Raw genomic sequence first — 6,242 nt, 5'->3', positions numbered from 1 at the left:
GCACTGCGCCCCAGGGTCCACGGTGGCACTGCGGGGGGGGGGTTGGAAAAGTTTTTTTGTGAGTTTTAAAAGAAGGTTGCCATTAATACTTAAACTAATGGGTCTTTTTTTAAAAAAAGAGAAATTAGTCTCTCGCAGAAACAGAGAGTCTGGACGTGGGTAACGAAAAGGATTTTCAGAGGGAAGTGAGAAAGGCACAAAGCTGGCAAGAAACCTTTATAAACCCAGGAAGATTGCAGAGATTACCTGTTATTATTATTTTCTACAAGCTGATCACCTGGAGTGGGGGAAAGCAGGGTTTGACATCATGAAAGTATCTGTTTACGTGCCGGATTGTAATTTCTTTTACTCTTTAGCTGAACCTTGAATTGTGAAAAGCTTTTGTAGGTTTCTGCTTACTAGCACGATAGGAGTAGAGACGGAGTGAAAGAGGAGGATGTGGTAGCATGCAAGCAAAATGCTGTACAAGAAGAAAAGATGTTATCGATTTATTTGTCTTTCACAGTATCAGAACAAGAACAGTTAATGACGTCCAAAAGCAGAACACTTAAAGCCGGTACATGTATTTGCCTTCACGCTATATAAAGCCAGCTACTAAAACGCAGTGGCATAAAATGCTGTATGGTAGTGCTGTGGAGTTTGGCCTCGTGTTGCAATAAAATGAATGTAAGCATACAGACTATGTATAATCAACTGGCTGTTAGCTGGAAAAAAAGAGTACAAAATAGATTCAAAGCACTTGTCAGCGCGTGACTGAGGGGATCAGAAGCTTTTACTGTGGGTGAATAACATCCTAACTGCTGTTCTGAGGTTTCTTTGTGATTATCTTGTGCTTGTCTCTGCACTTATCTCTGTTAACAATTTGGCAGTAATTCTTTGGAGGTTATATTTCAGATGCTTTTATAAAGACACTTGGTATTTATTTTAATAAATAGTATCTAGGCAATGAAATGTTGCAAATTTTGAATAGGTCTTGAGAAGTAAAAACAAAACTGGTAAGAAATTAAAGGGGAATGGACTGCTCTATTTTGCTGCTCCAGTATTAGTGATATGAAGCAGGTTAACCCTGTAAGTAAATGAAGCAGAGCATATTTTCAGTTTACTCTACAGGAATGGTCTGAGCTGCTCTTGGCACCACCAAAAAAATCCCAAACCACAAAAAGCTTAGGTTTTTGCCTGTCTCCTGGCTGGGCAGTTGTTGATCTGACCCAACCCTGCCTTCAGCCACCTCCTATCACTGCAACTTGTCCAGCCCAGGGCAACAGTGGTGTTGATGCAGGGCATAATTTTTCTTAACAGATGGAAAGAGGGTAAGTGGGAATGCCACCCTGCTTGCCTCTTACTTGGCTCATGGTAACGTGTTTCTCTCTGCAAAGCAAATGGGATTATTTAGCTTGCAGCTTTCGGCTCTGGGTTCCTTTGGTCTTGACGACAGCCAGCTTGCGTTAAGGTTTTAACTCATGTCGGACCTTAAGACAGTGTACTTTTAAATGGCGTATTTCATATTTATATATATGTTGGTACATAATAAAGACTCTTCAGGCTGTATAAAATGTCCCGGTTCCTGTTTTGGCATGCCAGGCTGTTTCAGAGATGTACCACGTTGGTATTTTTTTCTGTGCCTGAGTACTGGGTTCCTGGTCCTAAGAGAGCAGTAAGGTGTAAAGGAATCGCCCCAGCAGCTCTGGCTGAAGATGTGACTTTGAAATGTAGCTGAAATGCTCCCCTTAGACATTTTGCAAGTCACTGGCTGAAATAAGAATACTATTTTTCTGAAACCACTGCTGGCAGAGGCATGGGACTAAATCCACGCAGTGAAAAGGAACTTTGTTTTGGTGATAGAAGATTGAAAGCATCATTCAGCATTTTGCTGTTGTGTGACCCTGGGGGAATGATTCATCTACCAAATACCACACCAGTAAATTTTCTTATGAACTCAGACGTAGAAGAAAATATAACCTATTGGTTTTTGTTGAGTTTTCAGCAGTGAGCCCCTGCAAATCAGCTGAAAGAAGAGAATTGCTCTAATTGAGTGCATTTTTCTCTTTCATAAATAAGACTATCAAACCAGGCAGATAAAAATCAAGCATATTTTTGTTTTCACTCTTAGTATCCCAGAAATTACTCATATTTTGGAAGGCATACAAAGGGCCTTCTCATATCTCTGCTGCTTTCATCTTTGCTCACATAAAGCTGTCTGTGAAAGGAGCACTGAACTCTTGCCCAAGCTGTTTGTGGGTGGGCTCTGCTGTGGTCTGCTTGGCTTTGAAAAAAGCCACCTGAAATTTCTGGGAAGCGTGAGGAAATCCTCAGTCTAAGACCCATGGACAACACAAACAGAGTTTTGACTTCCCTAACTTGTCAGAAGCTGCAGTTCTTAACCACCTTAAGGAAAAGGGAAGAAAAGGCAGCTTATCTAGTAAAAGAGCACTTGAAATTGTACATGAAAGACTAATATACAATGAAAAGCTTGTAGAAAAAAAATCCTATGCTTTTAGACCAAAAATTAGAGATTTTTTTCATTCAGAATATTTTATTTTGTATTATCCTTCAGATAAATTACAGAATGTAATTTTATCTCATCATAAACACCCAAGGTTAAATTTTAGGCTTAAAGAAACCAATTTGCCTTGAGCCTTCCTTGTCTACATGAATGTAGCTATTTTCATAAGTGAGATTGTGGTGGTATTTTAGCTACCCGTCAGCAGAGTAAAAAGAAGTGTCTTTGTTTGTTTGCTACAGGTTTTTCTCTGAATACCAGAACCTATACACAAAGAGGAGAATAGGGGGAATGTCCTAGTGTAGTTTTCTGAAGATCTTTGCCTATGTACTTCAGAACAGTTTACTTTTAAGAGTATTAAATATAGGCTGTTTCCTTTCTAGAACGGACTTATTAATAGAAGCAAGGTGTCAGTTCTCTACTTAGTGCTTCAATATTTATCTATGTCTATAACTTCAACACTTCTTTCTGAGAATCTTTATTGTAAAGATTCCTGACCATGTCAAGGTAATCAGAAAGCATTCCTCAGAGTCTAGCTCAGGCTGCATGGGGAAACCAAGACCTCACTGCATCGCTAACAGAAAGTGCTGAGCTCCCTGCAGGCTCCTCTGGGATGGAAACCTTCTGCCCAGGATGCAGAAAGAAGGGGGGGCCAAATCCTGGATCACAGGTAATAACATCCCAGCCCAAAGGGTGTGATGTACCAGGCTCTCCAGTGAGCTTGGGCCTAGCAGAAGGAACTTGTGGTCATCGTGCGGTTTTAACTGCTCTAGTCTCAGGTTTGTGACTCTCTATCATTCTGCTGTGGAGCTGGCAGACATGGATTTGGAGGCCAACTCAGAAAAACTGAAGCTAGAAGCTGCCAGGAAACAGCACCAGTCATCGCTAGTGGGACAGACCTTTTTCCTGAAAGGTGAGTGAGAAGGTCTGGGGACTCTCTACTCAATTCTCTATGGTTTCCTTCATTCCCTTAGCACATTTCTTCTTCCTTTGCTCTTTTACTGGTCCATGGGATCCAGACCTGATGACGTACTATCAACCAGTGTAATAGCTCTGCCACAAACAACAGAAAGTTTATCCTCTGCTTTGCTGTTACTTGACTTGACCAGGTAGCTTGCCACTCATGGTCTGTTCAAGTTTATTTCCTCTCCTTGATGTTATTTCACCTCATCACGCTTTTGAAGATGTTGTCCTCCTCTTGGCTGGATCACCCCTCCTCTGGCCCTTCTCCATCCAGGGTTGTCACGAGGCTGATCTGTGAAGTGGGAGTTAGGGAGGATGGAGGGAAGGAGAAGGGACCAGGGCGAAAGGGCACACATGGAGCCTGAGGGCAGGGGAAGGAGCTCTAAGTGGAGCCAACTGGGGGAATGATTTCCCCAGGAAATCCTTCAGGTCGGCAATTTGTTAGAAAACAAGTCCTTAAGACTTGGCTGCTTCCAAGAGAAACACTTCTCACACGATAAGCTTTGCAATGACAATGTTACCTGGGATCTATACCGCTCTGTGGCATCTCAGTTCTGCAGGGCATTAGCAGACTAATTGGCCTGAGAAGCTTTGCCAGTTTGATGACTAAGCCACAGAGATCTGCCAAGAGCTTGGGAAAAGGGATTTGAGGAGTGCTTGGAAAGTGTACCACTTAAGTGCATCAGCAGGTGTCCTGTCCTGTGAAGTCTGCAAAGTTAATTAGCAATGGACAGTCTCTTTTTGCCCCTCGGTTGGTGCTGACTGGGGTATGACAGGAGACTGGCTGTGGGTAATGCAGCCAGGGAAGGAGAGAGTTGGGCACAGCTGGGAGCTGATGCTACAGGAGGGCAGTTTCTGATCGAAAGTATAAAATCCCCGTAACTCCCTAACTGAAGTAAACACGCTACCGACAGGAAATGAGGGGGGTGACCCTTTTTGGCGATAACCAGCTCTCAGAGTGTTTGCGTGGTGTTGGCTGGGCTGATGTCTGCCCCTGTGTCTGGGCTTGTAGCCAGGAGTGAGCCAACATTTCCTTTCCTCCTCACCCTTTTGTCTACAGGCTGTGACCAGGAACAGGGTGCCCCTTGGGCCCCAGCAGAACTGAGAACAAGAAACATGAACCAACAGAAAGGGGGAGAAAATACAGTGCTATAAATACTGCTGATGGATTGTCTTTCTCTTCACTAGTAATTATCCCCTTTCACATCCACAGAAATAGGAAAAATACAGCCTGGAAAAGAGAGTGGCCCCCAGAAGGTTGTCTTTTCAATTTAATCCTAGGGCAGTTCTGCAGAGTTTAATTTTTTTTTTCCTTCTGAAAATAAGAATTAATTATTTAAGGTCAGACTCTCCAGTACTTATAGTCCAAACAAGCTGCTATATCTGAAAAGTTGAAAGCATTGAGGTCTGGCTTGGATAAGCAGTCCTTCGGGGTGGTACTTTTTAAACAAACAACTGCATCTTCCAGGGCCTTTGATAAATGCCCGGAAAGAGAAAAACAGTTTCTTTTTGTGTGCAAAGTTCAAGAACTACATAAAATAAAGTCAGGGAAGAGGGATGTGGGAAGCAGTGTAAGAAGTTGGACAGGTTCTGTTTCAATAACCTGACCTGTTTCCAGGACCTTTCAGAGGTGCAAGTGCCATTTTTGTATGTTGTTGTTTTGTATGTGAGCAGGTGGGGCCATGTTTTATCCCACAGCACGCAGTTGGCCGGTAGGATCCTTGCACAGGTAAAAAAACCAGTGAGATTCAGAGGGAAAAGGTTGTTGCTGTAATAAAAATACCCAAGCCCATTTTGCTGCCTGGATAATGAAGAGTTTCTAGATGGGGAGAAGTGGGCACAACTTAAGATGATTGCACCAGATTCCCCTCTCACATAGGGAAGAAACTGAAGATACGCCTCCACACAACTCTTTGTGTATGGGACCCTTTACTGGTGCCTACACCTGGGTCTGCTTTCCCATCTCCAACCGGGCTCTGGGGACTGATGAGAAAGGAGCAGATTTGCTCTGCTCTGTCTACTGTATTTTGGGTGCAAGATCCACGTAGCAGTGATATTTGTGTTGGCTGCTTAGCACTAGCTAGTGCTGGGTGTCTGCTTGGGGCAGCGAGCTCACGTCCCCATGCAGCTGCCCATATGCATCGAGCATATTCATATCCATTTGTTCTTTGGCCCTCTTAACCCAGGAAAGTCCCCGTGTGACCTCCTTGCCCTCCCTTTCTTATCTCGAGTTGCTTCTGCAGGAATCTCTGAGGCTTGTTTTTGTTGAGGGTTTTTTTGGTTTGTCAATAAAATGCTTGAATTTGGTTGGTAATTCTTACCCTGGGAAAGGGGACATCAGTGAGTTGCCATGGCTTTCTTTGCTACGTGCCATCAAATTTGCTGTAGAGCATCATTTGGCAGGCCCCTGTGGGCTCGCTCCGAGTCACAGAGAGGTGGGTCCCAAACGCTTCCGTCCACTTGCTACCCTGGGGTAAGGCAGCCCCTTCTGCCCAGAGCAGAAGTCTGGGAAGGCAGAGACTGAGATAGGAGGTGGCATCCGAGGAGAGGGATGATAGAGCCAGGGAAGGGGAGAGAAGCTGAAAATCCCCGAGGGATCCTGTGGAAAGGCTGTGTTATGGTGCTGTGCGTTGGTTTCACTTCCCTGCTCTTTGCCTGCTGTGCAAGCTGCTGTTGTGAGGTGCAGTGAGAGGCTGGATGGAGCTCCTTCCCCTAATGGAGGTGCCAGGAGTGATGTTATGGAGAACATCTTGCCTTTTTATGGATTAAACTACAAGGT

The sequence above is a fragment of the Cariama cristata genome, unplaced genomic scaffold (assembly GCF_000690535.1).
Source record: "Cariama cristata isolate BGI_N322 unplaced genomic scaffold, ASM69053v1 scaffold2758, whole genome shotgun sequence".
Classification (NCBI taxonomy): domain Eukaryota; kingdom Metazoa; phylum Chordata; class Aves; order Cariamiformes; family Cariamidae; genus Cariama; species Cariama cristata.
This window is presented reverse-complemented; position numbering follows the sequence as displayed.